This window comes from Gobius niger, assembly GCF_951799975.1.
Source record: "Gobius niger genome assembly, chromosome: 11".
Classification (NCBI taxonomy): domain Eukaryota; kingdom Metazoa; phylum Chordata; class Actinopteri; order Gobiiformes; family Gobiidae; genus Gobius; species Gobius niger.
Genome location: NC_136862.1, coordinates 13,253,945 through 13,268,844, shown reverse-complemented (window position 1 = coordinate 13,268,844; position 14,900 = coordinate 13,253,945). Strand labels below are relative to the sequence as shown.

Below are 14,900 nucleotides of genomic sequence, written 5' to 3'. Positions count from 1 at the left end.
AAGTCATCTGGTAAATATACCGAGCTTTAATGAGCGGCTCCAGGGCCGCCGAAGAGCGCTTTTAAGGTTAAGAGACGCTTTTGTGAAGGAATTCTAAGATGTACAGTGAGTTTGCGCCAGCGATAGATCCAGTGAATGAGACTTAGAGCAGCCATGGCCATGAATAGAAAGGTCTGCATTTAATTTGCTAATCCATCATTCCAATTGTGCCGAGTAACAAAGGCGGAGGAGAGTGGTGGGGCATTCAGAGGCAATGGAGCATGCTGAGGGGTGCGTGTGTGGTTCTCCATGGAGCTGGAGAGGCCGCGGCCCTTGGCCCTAAAAGCCCAGCCAGCGCTGCAGAGAATGGACTCAATGCAGGCAAGACTAATCCCTTCATGTCCGAAGAATTGTTTAACTATGTTTGACTGATTAACCCGAACCCCCCTCGACTGCAGTTTACAATTTAGCTTTTTCAATCAAGTCTCCTGCACTCATCGATGCGTGGGCGAGGAAAGAAAGATACAGAAGCAAGAACAATCCATTCGGTGAAACAAACAGGAGTCAAAAGGACAGATCCTTTTTGTGCAGGCTGCAAATTCACAAAGCACATGAATTCCTGTGAACCAGCTGTTGCTAACATCCAAAGGTCACACTGGCCTAGCCTTGAGAGCTTTTCCAGTACAGAGTCAGCGCTAATGTGTTAGCATACTCCCGCTTTTTCCCTGGCTCCATGGGAGAAAGAGGCAAATTTAAAGGCACTCTCCCCTGTGTGGAAAAAGGCTGTCTGGAAGATTAACCCAGCTTCCTTTTATAGCCCCTGACAAGAGGTTAAATCACACATTACACTGCATGAAATGTCTCCCAGTAATTAGATCAAGAATATTACTCTCTCTTCCTCCCCTCGCGCTCCGCAGCTGATCAAAGACTAATGATGGTGTCAGTGCCATTGGCAGTGCTGGCTGGGTAAATCTCCCCATCGGGATGGCAATCTGTCAGGGCTGCGAGCTCTGCTAAACAGCACAGGACATGAGGACAATGAGGCTTGACACAAAGTAGACTAAATGAAGCTGGGTTCTTACCTACAGCGATCCCTGAGCCGTGCCGCGCTCTTTATGCGCCATTAAAATCCAAAGTAATCATTAGCAGCTCTTTGTTTTGGGTCTAGGCTGGTTGGATATTTATGTGCACACAGTTCGAAGCCAGAGACATGTCAGTCACATCTGGGAGTTTTATTCCAATAACAGTCAAAGCTCTGCAGATCCGGCACAGACCGAGCTCCTGTAAATTTACATACGCTCGCCATATGTGGACTTTGGGCTGATTTAATGATAGGCGTCTGTTATAAATATCTCACAAAAACCCCCACAAAATGGTGCCGATCCCCTGCCAGGACGAAACCATTTGTCCAAACACAAACCAGATTATTCAAATTCAGAGCTCATATAGGCCCATTATAAAAATAAAAAAAAAACTGGACACAGTGTCATCCCTGCCATGCCGCAAATTCCAGCAGTGGACACAGAGTACGGTCGAACTGCAGACCACAATGTTCTTATAAAATAGACGTCAGAACATCTCTGATCCAATCAAAAGTGAGAGGAGTGAGTGAGAGGACACAAAGATACAGTGTTCCAGGGAAAGGATATGGGAGATATTCATATAAAACCAAAACATGTGATCAGATGATTTAAATCACACTTTTAAAACCTCAAGGTCCTCTGCCACTGGTAATAAAGCACCATTCAAACCTTCAAAGAGCGAAAGAGCAAAAGAATGGAAGGTCATCATGAATTACGAAAACTTTGCCAGAGAGTGTCGTTATTGAACAGGATAGACACGAAAGGTCTGCAACATTATACAGATTTACAACGGTCGGGTCGCAGGATTGTAACATTAACCAACTACTATTCACCAAGAGAATTGTGTTTACAGAGATTTGTGGCACTTGAGGTAAAGTTGAGTATTTTCCGGTCAGAGCTATCAGGGCTGTTTAGTAAGACTCTTGAAGAAGCGTCCACAAGTGCCTTCATGAGGTTTCAATTGGAAGCATCTTTCTGTTTGTGGTATTTGGTTTACATTACCGGTGCTGATACTTTACTGCAATACTCTTTTAATGTTGGTTTAATCATTGTAGGACAGCATGCTACTAGTAGACCTGTCACGATAACAAAAATTGAAGTCCGATATTGAGGAGGGAAAATATCGCGATAAACGATATTATTGTGGACCACTTGATGCCACTGAAACCATCTCAAAAATAAAGGAAATCTTTGTAATTCCCTGTTCGAAAAGTACAGAGTATCCTTTCCTTTAAAACACATAAGTTGCAATTAGACCTGTCATGATTTTGAAGTTCGATATATTGAGGCAGGAAAATATCGCAATAAACGATAATATCGAGTCCGAAGATACCAGATACTTTCAACTTCAAAGCATGAAAATGACGGTAAACCTGTGTTCTAAAAGTGCTAAAAATTAAACTTTTATAAAGAAAAAAAAAGGGAAATGCTAATAAACGTACAGACGATAAATAATGAGCCCAAAATGTATCGTTTGTTTGTTATTCATCAAACAATAAGTTGATATAGTATTTATCGTGACAACTCTAGCTACTAGTCATGCATTCTACCCAAGACTGGTTGGAGGAGAACTTTATTTTATCACGCAGTTGCTCAAAATTGAGTACAGTGCACACATTTCGACGCACATATTCCATACCCCAGCAGATCTAAGCGGCACCTCGTCCCACCCTTGATGGGGGGGGGGGGGCAGAGCTACTGGCGATTAATTACCGAAAGGCGACCCGCAGCGAAGGCAAACCCCATGCAACACCGAGACCCTGGGATGTAAGATACGGCTGCTCCGAATGCTCCTCGGTCGCACAGCCCTAGACCTGCCTCGGGACTCTTTACACATGAGTACTTTCAAGTGCGCCTGCTTTCAAATCTGGGCCCACCCCGCTTCCCCCGCCTCCATCATCTGCAGCCCTATCTCGATCACACTCGGCGGATGTTACAGCACTTGAGGGGATATTTTCTGGCTAATGCAAAAAAATGGGTTGTGCAGTGGCATGATAAAGGTTGACATTTTCCCTTCTCTAATTCAATGCTTCCTTTGTAAACAGACGCATGCTTTTTAGCGGAGTGCACACTACAGAAAACACATTATGGTGAGTTTCATGATTTGCTCTCAAAGTCAAGCACAGCAGACAAGAGTGGGGAATGGCAGGAGATTGAAAGGTGTCCAACAAAAGCAGACCAAGAAAAACTGACAGGTTTTCTTTAGCTCCCCAAAAAAGAGGCCCTCTCAGACAACGGGTCAGTCCCAAAGGTTTGACCTCGATCTTAACCCCCATACAGGTGGTTCATGCAAAGGCAGGGCGCCAGTGTTCTCCACTCTGAGAGATCATTCTAACAGCATTCACAGTTAGCTCAATGGTGCCATTCTAATGCAGTGAAAAGCATTCCTCTTAGATTCACTTTCAGCATCGAGTGAAAGCATCTGGTTGAGAGCTTTTTTCTGAGTCAGGTTTGAAGGGAAAATAAAAGAGGATGCTGTGTGGTATGATGTGATATTAGGTGCAATTAGAGCAGAGACGATCGAGCGAGTTACACATTACCTTGCTCATGTTTTGGAAAGATCAAACTGAGATACAGGCGATACTAGATTTCGATTGGGCTGTTGTTCGAGTTCATGAACTCTGACCTGTGATGACATCCCCCACAGAGGGACAACTGCACCTCTGCACATTCCAGGAAGCAAGGCCAATGCACCAGAGGAGGCATAAACAACATAAGCCACTCTGCGCCAGTGTTTACTGTATCACCAAGTGCAGGATTTCATCCTTTTTCGCCGCTATGCGGTGGTGGGCCATGGTCTGTGTACAGAGGGCTCAGTCAGAGCAGGAGACTGTTTGGACAATGTAGGTGTCAGGCATGCTGCCTGTCTGGAATAACGATTCAGCTGAGCCACTACAAAACACCCGCTGGTTTCTTTGAAGTGGAGGGTCAATAACACAAACTCACTCTGCTGTTTTTGGAATGTAACTGCTAAAATCTTCACAGACGTAACTACCGCCGTACATTGCTGTCAGTGAGAAAAAGGGCCATGTTGGCTTCAAACAGGCTCAGAATGACATGTCAGAGATTAGCCTCTGAAGGTCACAGCCTTAGCCTATCCTTTCAGCCGCTTTTCACAACACCACCCCGGGCCTTTGGAACAACAGGAAGAATGTCATCTGGTTACTTTTCAAGGCACGGAGATACCATTCACTGTGGCCAACAATGGCCACCAACAGGACCAGAGGGCTACGAGGTTATAAAGGGCCTCATTCTGAGCACGGCCAGCTCTCCAGCACACAGCGCAGAACAACACACCCACACACTGAGGCCTGGAGCAGTGCTGAGAGGTGCCATGTACTGACCGCTAACCCCAGTGCTCCTCTCGACTGGAGGTTCACAGCGCCAGAGCCAAGCCACAACACACTCTCACATATCGCTCTATAGGTATGCCCTACACTGCTTTGTCTATTGGCAGCTCTGCGTTTTGTTTAAACAGAGGAATTGAGAAGAGAAGCTTCGAAGCATTATTTATACTTTAGTAAACAAAAGTACCAATCCACTCCAGAGACATATTATTCACGCTACAAGGCTTTAACTGGAAAAAAAAATAAATCCCAGACACCACTCTGAGCAAAAATCCTTCAAAAATTAAAGTCTGTAATGAAGGCTGTGAAATATTAAAAATAAAGCCTAATTAGCCAACAGCACTTTACATCTCCTCCCTGCTCTAATCCTCGAGTAGCTTAGCCTTATCTAGAGTCTGCGGCTGCTGTGACACTCCGAGCCCACTCTGCCTATATCCCCTGCACTTGATATGGCCCTACAGCTTTACTGCTTTAGTGTTGCGGCATTCTCTCGACCCCCAGACCGGGTCAAGCTCTGAGCCTGTGCAGCAGTCACTAATGATGCCCTGTTTCTGAAACGCTTCGCTGGCATAGGATGTCGGAAAACGTGAAGTAATAACCGTGGACATGCTAATGGCATCTATTAAAATTGCTTGAGTGTGATGTAGAACTCGCCTGGCAACCTCCTCTTCGGAAAGGCCTGGCTCTGGGGGCGGAGAGCGGAGTCAGTGGAGGGTCAGTGATCCGGCGGGGACGACCTTATCTCGCGTCATAAACAGATAGCCGTATCTGGCGTTGGTATTTTGCGATGTCTGTGGATAAGCAAGCCGCCCCGATCACAAATAAGACGATGCCTTGTATCATCCCTCGCTCCTCCTCCTTTCAATTCTTACTCCTTCTTCTTCTCTACTTATTGCCCCAAGTGTCACCGCCAGCTCTAGATTCTCAAGTGATTACCCCGAAGCACAAGACAAAACAGAACTCGAAATCTCCTTTTCATCTTGCCGTTGTGAAAGTTGCTGCGCTTCCAGGCTTAAGGCGATTGGGTTTTGCTGGCACACAGACTACCACGAAAGAAGAACAGAGCTTTTTTTTCCTCCTTCGTATGCCCTTAATTAGACCTGACGGCGAACATGCAAATCAAAGAGGGGGAAACACCAAAACACCAGGAATGAGGCTCGTGATGCCTGTAGATATTTGGCCCCATTAGAAACCAAAAGCATGTGAACTCGCCTAAATGTCATGTTACAGCTGACCCCCGTCTCGGCCCCTGCAGGTTGTTGCTCCTTTGTTCTCACATCCAGGAGAGTTGCCCATGTTGATGTCCAAAACACCTGATCTGTGTGTATCATGTGGCCGCAGTGAGTTTCAAACCCGAGCGTGACCTGTTTTTGACCCTTCGCGCCGCGCCTCCCGACTTTCACAAAGACTATCAAACATCTGCTCCCAGTCTGAAACCGAGCTCACGCCGTTCGCAGGTCGCCGGGTGGCCCTGGCGCGGACTCTTCAGACGGTGGGTGGCGAGGGCTGCGCGGTTTGGGGAAATTTGTGATTTACGTTTTATTATCAAGAGTCAGTTCACGCCGGTGCACATTTCAAAAATACATCGGGAAGAAGTGAGAGCTCGGGCTGTCAGGATCATTCATACACCGACTTGTTCAAAAAACGACAGACGCACAATACATTTTGGGCTCCATATTTATCATCTGCACATTTATTTGTCAGTTGTGTAACATTGTATGTCATGTTTAGGGCGAAGTACTGTTCAAACAAAGCTTTACTGTCATTTTTAATCTCTAGAGCTAGTTTCTGTGGCATTAAAAGGTTTTCAATAATATCGTTTATCGCAACATTTTCATGGCTCAATACAATGGACTTGAAACTCTGTTATCGTGACCCGGTTCAGTGAGAGCGAGTGAGGGACACCTGATGGAAATATCCCATGGCAACAATCCGGCATGGCGTGTTTACATGCATGAGTCCCATGTGTTCATTAATAAAGCAACAATGAAATCCAATAAACGAATAGTGGGCCGAGATCTAAAAGTGGTTCGCAGGAGCTTTTCCAGCAGGTCGTGACTCTTTCGTAGAAATTAGTGCGGTGGAAGAACTGCTTTGATATTTGGCCTGGATGATCAAACTAAACTCTGAAGAAACACTGATTATAACGCAATTTATACTCAAAAAATGGATCACAGCTTACTGTTACTTAGGCTGAAAGTGGCTTCTGAGTCTGAGCCAAGGAAAGTCAATGTTTGGTTGTTTACGAAGAATATTGTACAACCTCATTAACAGCAGCATGTGAGGCTTGTGAACAGTGGCCGTTCCAATTACGACTACAGTAGATTGCGATTACTTTGCAGCTCTAGGACGAGGTAGAGTGGAGTGGGTGAGTGTGGGCTAACAGCTGCACCGATAGACTCAAAAAGAAGAACCTGGGATGTTTTTTTTTTTTTTTTCCCACCCCTCATCTGCCCCGGAAACTGGAGTGCACCCTCATTTGGCAAATGGATTTCGCAAAAGCGGCTCATCTCAAAACAACCACGATGAATAAAACCGCTGCCATGCTCATAAATTCACAGACAACACCTGCGAGAGAGATTTAACATACACAGATTCACATAGAGAGAGACCGGTGGTGGAGTAAGGACAAGAGCGTAACATCAGGGAGAGTGCATGCATTTCCATTTCAAGTACAACCTCCAAAATGCTACATCAAATGACTGACTTTCAATAAAGCGGAATGAGCATCCTGCCAATAAGTGGCTCACTGCGACGCTGTGGAGTTATTGCATTAAAAAAAAAAGAAAGAAAAGAAAAAAGAACGCCTGTTTGTCGAGCCATTTCACAGCCACCAATCACAGAGGCAAGACACTTCCTAATCAATGTATTTTAACAAGCTCTTCTTTGAATCCCAACAACAGCTGAAACATTAAAGCACGCTCAACTTCTCTTGCTTCTCCCTTTGTACCTTGTGATCTGTTATTCATAGTCCGCTCTGAAGTCTCAAAGAAATAAAACCGGGCTTTGATGTTCTTCCCTTAATGCTGCAGCCCATAACAAGCCCAATGTTAGGAATCAGATCTTTAAAAGCCGTCACGTGGTGAACTTCCAGCAACAACAAAAAAACATCCAGGCCTTGTGTGTTGCACATACTTATAATCACCGAGATGCCTTTGTGTGAGACAAACAATCATCACCCGCTAATACGCGCTTTGTCACTTGCGAGAGGAAATAAAGTTGACAAAACGTTCTGGTGCTTACTATAAATACTCTCCTTGCCCGTCAAGCTTATACCTACAGGATAAAGTGAGCGCTGAGTAAAGTTGAACTGTCCACACTAGACAGACAGTCCATAAAAAGACGCTACACAAGATTTGTAGAGGAAACTACCCTTCCAGACCGCAATGTAAATCAATATGTTCCAAAGCATTTGTCAGTGGTTTTGGCTGGAAAAACTGTGGCCAACTTGCTGCTTTTTCTCCCCCCCCCCTCCCCCCCCTCCCCCTCCTCCTCCTCCTCCTCCCTCTGGAAGTGTCTGAGTTTGCAAAGGCAGGGCAGAGGATTCAGCACATGACTCACAAACGAGAGGAGAGACAATCTGCAAAGTCACAAAGTGCACTAATTAACACATGCATCCGAGGGGTGTTACAGTTTGAGGAGAGTTACTGCAATGCTTTACGCAGCAGGAACTGACCGAATGAACTGCTGACAACCACAGAGAAGAGAGTCATCACTTTAAGGGCTTTCAATCCACTCGTACAATAGGTTGAATTTTGAAAGTGAACTCAAAATGCATTTCAAAATGACTCGTCAAGTTTTACCCCCCCTCACTCTGTCAACATTCTGCCATCTCTCTTGTTATTATGGCGCAATACATTTCACAGAAGAGCAGCTAGACCATGCAGTCATTCGTGTGCGAGACCAAATTAATCTTCACTGTGCTGGCAAACATAGCACCCCGCTGCAAACAGGGCTTCGCCATAATTGTACAGAGTCTAAGGGTCTCGGTTCCCCCTGTCAGCGAGGTCGAAAATTTAATTATCTGCTCTTTGGAAAATGTAGAGGAAGAAGGCTACATTGCAAAACTGCACTTTTGAAGCAAGTAATGTCAGGCGCAAGCTTGAGTAAGCACAGGATATTACTGAGCACATCCTCCCCGCTGTCATAAATTAAACAACCTCACCTTTGTTATGGTTAGGGGGGGAGGAAGATAATGGATTTTTTTTTTTTTTACATAACGCACAGTTAAAAACTTTACACATTCACAGAGGCGAAACTGCGCACAAACATCGCCAAGTCTTACCACGTGAAGCTGAGCCGATCCATAGTCCGGGGCACACACTGCAGTACGCTTTTAATCATATCCGTCAAGCTCCGTGACATTATAGACAAGAGTGCAACAATAAAGGCAGTGTCACGGGGGGCAGCCAAATACAACACGGCCGGGCTGTGGCAACATTAACATTCCGCCGCGTAAAGACCGAAGGGGAAGGAGAAACATCAATACGTTCCCATTAGTTAAGTGCGCCCTCAGGATAGCCCAAATCTGATCACAGAAAGACCTTTTCCTCCCAGCCACGCAGCAGCATTAAAGGGAAACAGGCGCAAGTCTCTCTCTCCCCCTCTCTTCCTCTCTCCCGGTAGAAAAGGAGTGCTCCCCGTTGCTCCGTGCGCGCGGCAGGCAGAGATCAGGACGTGCCCGGTGACGTCAACCTTTTGTTATCACCTTTAACACTTGCCTTTGCAGGTGGAGACACTTGTGCTCCTCTGCCGTCGGTGCGTAAAGAGGTGCTACGTCGCCAGACCGCGCGCAACATCTGTGCCTCGGAGGCTGTGGCTCACGGGTGACGAACTCTAAATAGAGATGTGCGCACCAAGCAGGTCTTAATGAGGGGATCCACATACATCAGAGGCTGAGGAGACAACTTGGTGACAGCCAGACCATGGTTTAAAAGCTGAGAATAGCACAACATTTAAGCGAACTAAACACTCGTACACCGCTATACGCACTGCCTTATAAAGGAGGACGCGTTTTTAGACAGTGGCCAATAATGTAAACCGTTTTGCCAAAAGCACAGATTGTAAAATGATGATTAAGCAAACAGAGGATGTCTATCTGGTGTTCATATAAGAGCACAAAACAAATCGCTGACCAGTTAACAACATAAGCCCAGTTTAATTCAGTTCACACCAGTTTTGACCAGACACTTTGAGACCCAGTCATGTTTCTTGAACAGAGAAAGCGCACAGATTATCAAAGGCGTACAATAGCTGAGCAGACAGAGCAGGGGCCCAAATACAGTAGTTGTAAAACCTCCCTGTTGCCAGAGTCAGTGCCAGCTGACTGGAGGGTCCTGGCTATAGCTAACCTAGCCACTCAGGGAAAGATACACATACCCATTGTTGCCTTTCTGCCCTTTCACAACAAATATGTAAAAAACACAGGGATGCCGCACAGCATCGGAAAACAGTCGTGTTTTATAGATGCAGCTACTTACTCTCCGTGTACGTCCGCGAAAGGCATCTTTTAGTCGGTGGCCATGGTTTAAAGCGGACAGATTTTCTCCCTTTGCCGTGCGCTGCCGAATCACTGCTGCTGCTGCTGTCTGCGGCAGCCACTTCCGGAGCATGCGCACTGCGGCCACACTCCAGACGACGCTGCGCACAGAGCGCAGGAGAGCGGTGTGGCTTAAAGGCACAGCAAGAAGAATACAATTGGACAAAATGCTCACACTGTCCTTTAGGTCTATTTTTATTGGATACAAATGTACACTAATATTATAAACTATAAGATTAAGGGACTCAAATCATGCACACAGCTCTTCTCCATACAAAGAGACTGGGACTGTCTGTTCTGTATTTAATTAGAAAGTTATACGATTAAATTAGCAAAAAGGAAATCAAATTGTACATTTCTGTTGTTAGCCTTGTAAGAGCTCCATGTGTAAATTGTGAAATTATGAGCCAGACGCTTATTACAGTTACCACGTGTGTGAGAGTCATACGTCAGCTGTGTGGTTTCACATAATTTCTGCATTATCTTGCGGTAAAAAACTCATCTCAAATGACATTATTTTGAAGAGTGATGATCAGATGACTCATCCCAAGCTTCACGTTTAATAGCACCGCAGAGACAAAACATTCTCTGTGTTTTGTGGGCCATTTTTATGTGCCTTATGATGGATTTTCCAGCCAATTGTCACTACAGATTTGTATTTCACACAGGAAATGCCAAGTCATTCCAGAGAGATTGAATTCATCTTTGACACAACTCACTGACATCTGCTCTGAGGAATGATTCATGCATACCTCGCAGCCATATCTTTAAGCTTCACAAACTTTTGACTAAATTCATTCATGAGACTGTTATGAAAACTATGCAGCAAAGCAAGTGGAGAGAGTGGCCGGTCAATAGTGTCGCACGCTTTGTGATTTGATGAAAGGTTCTATTTGTGTGGCTTGATGTGAATGGGTCTCTAATCAAAGACTTATATTTCTGTGACAACTAAAATAAATTACTCCATTACAACAGCCCACCTGCCCTCTCGCCACCATATTGAGAGTGTTTTATTACCAGAGGGAGACAGATGGACAGCGGCAAAGATTGTGGCAAACGCCTCAGAGTGGGCATCTATACGCCTACTGTGATTCCTGTGATGTGAGAACTACCATCAGACAAGAGATTTACACATGTTCAGCTAAAGTAAGGCATTGTGCAGGACAACTCTGGTGCAGCTCGGACTGGGTTCATTACAATACTCCAGCCAATTTGGACCTGCAAGCCACACTTCCCCCATCAGCCAGCGAAAGAAAAGGAGAATTTGGTCTGAAAGCCCAATCACACACAGCGCTCCGAGTTCAGCAGGTGGGGAAGTAGCAGCAGCAGGCTCCATCAGGCGATAATACAAAGTTAATGATGCAGAATGGTGTCTTTCTCCATACCAAAGAAGATGTCAATACAGGATGTTTAAGAACGCTGCTCCTAATTACGCTTTTTAAATTCACCACCGACGTGATTGATGATTTCAAAGGGAGGCATTATTGATCCACTTCACAGACAAGTCCCATCGATTGCAAGTCTAGAATGAATAAAAGTTTTTTTTCCTCTTTCTCCTCCCCGCTGAGACAGAGATTGTACAATCAGAGCATCAGTGTGACCTATATGGGGAGTTGGGGAGCTAAATCATGCCTTGTTTGGAGGACTTATGGAGCAGTGATTGCAGGAGAAGGACCAGAGAAGTCACACCTCTTTCTTGTTTATCAGATTTGCACATTCATCTTTTCATGCAGGAGGCTGCGGGTCTTTACAAATAGCCTGTCTTTGTTGGAGTCCTCAGCATGATAAAGTTCAGGCGCTCCATAGACAGTCAGCCAGCTGTGCAGCATCACGCCCTGCACTGCAATCAGCAGTGATGGAGTGACGGCTGCTCTGACGCCCTGACACATTGTTGTTTTTTTCCACCTCTGCCTCCGTTGACATGCCCAATGGCTGGTGTTTATTATTCCATGAACTTTGTTATTCCCCATCAGCAGCCAGCTTTTCCTATTGGTGCCGGATCTGCCAGTTATTGCATATATAATCACAGCCTGTGTTATTGCCTGCATGGGTTTGATGGACCAGAAACTGATGAGACAGATCTGAGAGCTTTAAGCTTTACCTGCATTTGCAAGAAGCCTATGTGAAATTTCATATTAATGTATGTTTATTATGTGACATAAACCCCCTTGACTTTCAGCGCTTTTGATGCTAGAGATGAATAATTCCATATTATCATGCTGTTACAATGCAGATATTCTATTTGGTTAGTATTAACAGAAATTAACATTCATATACGCAAATAACACATCTGCTAAGTGCTAATGCCATGATAATGCTATGCTGATTTTCAACACTTGGCTGTTGTAAGCATAATAGATAAAATCACAGTTACAAGACAAATAGCAAATATGTGCAAACTAAGCATTGCTGCATACAATCGAATCTGCATTTCCAGGGGTCAGCGCGCGGTCCCACTGCAAAATTATGGAAGTTAAGGAGTTTATTTTTGGTACTGAACATCGTACGTTCACGGAATGTGCACTATACTGTTAGGCTCACCGGTTTTATGCATGTGTTAAGCAGATGCACCCCATACGTTCTTTCCATAGGAGCTTTATGTTTAAAAATTCAAAAATTCTACTGCCTGTATTTGTATGAAGAGAATACACTGTTTTGATGCCACTACAAAAAGCCAGGCCGATTAGAAATCAACAGCCCCGTGATTTACGACAGCAGAGAGGTTTTCCATCACACTGCATTGAATCCCATTGGCAAGTGCACTTCAAACGCCAAAGTGGGCTACGGCTCATGATTAAATGGTCTGCGGGCGAAGCCTTTTTGTCTTTTTTTGTGTGTGTGTGGAGAGAGTTCTTTCTGAAGGCCAAAGTTAATGCAGTCATAGAAAGAGCTCTGATACACTCCCACGTGAGCCATGTGAGGAAAGCCCTGAGGGAGAGGAGGCCTTGAATGAATTTGAGAGAGGCACAGAGGGGAGGCAGGGAGACAGCAAGTTCAAACATCACTGATCCTCAAATATCCTCTTGCTCCTATTGAAATTCAACTGTAAGTGTCTGCTAAAAGCTCAGTTTTTTTTTTTGCGGCCCTCTCGTCTATGGCTGCCGAGCTTTTAGACTTAGATGATGACAGATTGCGGGCTACCTGATATTCTTCATCACGCGTCCCCTCTGGAGGTGTTTGTTCCGCCCCTAAGCAAGTCCTGGAGGACCAACAAACAGCCGGCGCGCTTGATGGACTACAGGGAGACATCTGCTCTACGCGGCTTTGCTATGGAGAGAAACAAGGCAGTAACAGTGATCAGTCAATATGCATGCAGTGTCCTTTCAGTCTGATGATTAACCTTACAGAGGCCATGTTGATCGAGCTAGAACAGCAGATTGTCATTATGAATTAACTACAGTTGTTATGAGGGGTAATTCTGTAGAATAAGCTGCTTTTTGTGGGAGCATAGGAGACCAATATAGCCTCCCCTGCAGCGTCACAACAGCGCTCCAGGTATCCTCAGGGGTAAAGATGTGCACTGTGTACTCAGGGGACGGCGAGAGGGGAAAGAAAAAGTCTTCAGCCCGCAATCTGATTTGTGGTTACATAGAGGCGCCATCCCTCACAAAGTAATCTGGAGGATCTCCGAGGAGCCAAAGGGCCTATGCGCGATGCCATCCATTTCAGAGTGCTCATGTCAGCAGATGTGTTTGTGCATTGTGATGAGATGATTTGGAATAGCCTTGGGCGGATTTTAGCCACTGAGAATCATATACCTGCTGGTGACCGGCGCTTACTGAGAACTGACAGCAAGAAGCCCATGGGAGATGTGGGGAGTTTACAGCTAATTAAGCCCTCACTCAGTCATATACGTGTTCACACAGAGCAAGATGATTCCATTGATGTGCAGCATGTTTTATTCTTAATTTTAGTCCTAGCCAATGTGGATATTGTTTAACCTCTTAACCGTCATCTGAACCGCACATTTTCCCCAGTTTGGCTTTACCAAAATCTAAAACCTAGCAACAAAAACGAGAAGAAAGCAAGGAAACTGCAACAAAAAATGGTCAAAAAGTGACCAAAAAAAAGCGATGAAAGTGCAGCAAAAAAAAGTAACAAAAATGTGAGAAAAAATCAATGGAAAAGGCACAAAAAGGCAACAAAAATGTGACAAAGAAACGATTAAAGCGCAGCAATAAAGATACAAAAAAGTGGCAAAAAATGAGATTAAAAAGAACATGAAAGGAGTGACGACAACAACACAGCAACAACATGCGGGAATAACATCGGTTTAGCTCAGTTTTGCAGGTCTTAGCTTTCAAATGAGGCATTACTCTGGCCTATAGGCAGCACGCTCGAGTCCAGAAGCTTTTAGATTTGGGTAAAGCCGAACTGGAGAGCTGGAGAAAATGCACTCGGTTAAGGCGGGTGGTAAGGGGTTAAATGTTGAGAGGATTTGGGATAAATTGGTAGGTTATTTTGTTTTAGAAGTTAGTTTAAGAAGTCTAATTCAATGACTCAAAACAAGGATGATAAAGTGTCTCTGTTATTTAAAAAAAAAAAAAAACTTGTTTGTGTGAGCACTCAGTCGTACAGGAGCAGTCCATCGTAGACAAAGGTTTCCGAGCTGTCATCTGTATTCTGTAGTCGAAGAGTTGCACGTGTCGCCTCACAGAACATTGTGCATAAGCAGTCTTTGTCTTGTTTTGTAGGCTGCACGATGAGGAAGCAGCTGTTTCTTTCTATCTTCCTCGGCAACACTGTTAAGCTATAGGCAATATAACATCTCGTGCAAACTCTAAAGATAAGCAGTAAATCCTAATCTTGTTCTTACCTTCTGCTCAAGGCTCATTTGACCTCAGTGACCCCCGCATTGTGTTGTGGTCTGCAATCCATCGCCGCTAGGGGCCGCTCTCACGTCGCGCACGTCATTGTGAAGCTTCTCTTTAAACCGGAAGTCGCTGATTCGTT

General features: G+C 44.9%; 1 protein-coding gene across 1 annotated transcript in view; it reads right to left on the bottom strand.

Annotated features, from left to right (window-relative positions):
• The window catches only part of fam222ba (family with sequence similarity 222 member Ba), a 46,952-nt gene extending 36,925 nt beyond the window's left edge, over positions 1-10,027 (bottom strand). The window contains exon 1 of the mRNA XM_079566510.1: positions 9,889-10,027. The gene's annotated coding sequence lies outside the window, so the exon portion shown is untranslated. The remainder of the gene's footprint in view (positions 1-9,888) is intronic.
• Between the last annotated feature and the right edge of the window lie 4,873 nt (positions 10,028-14,900).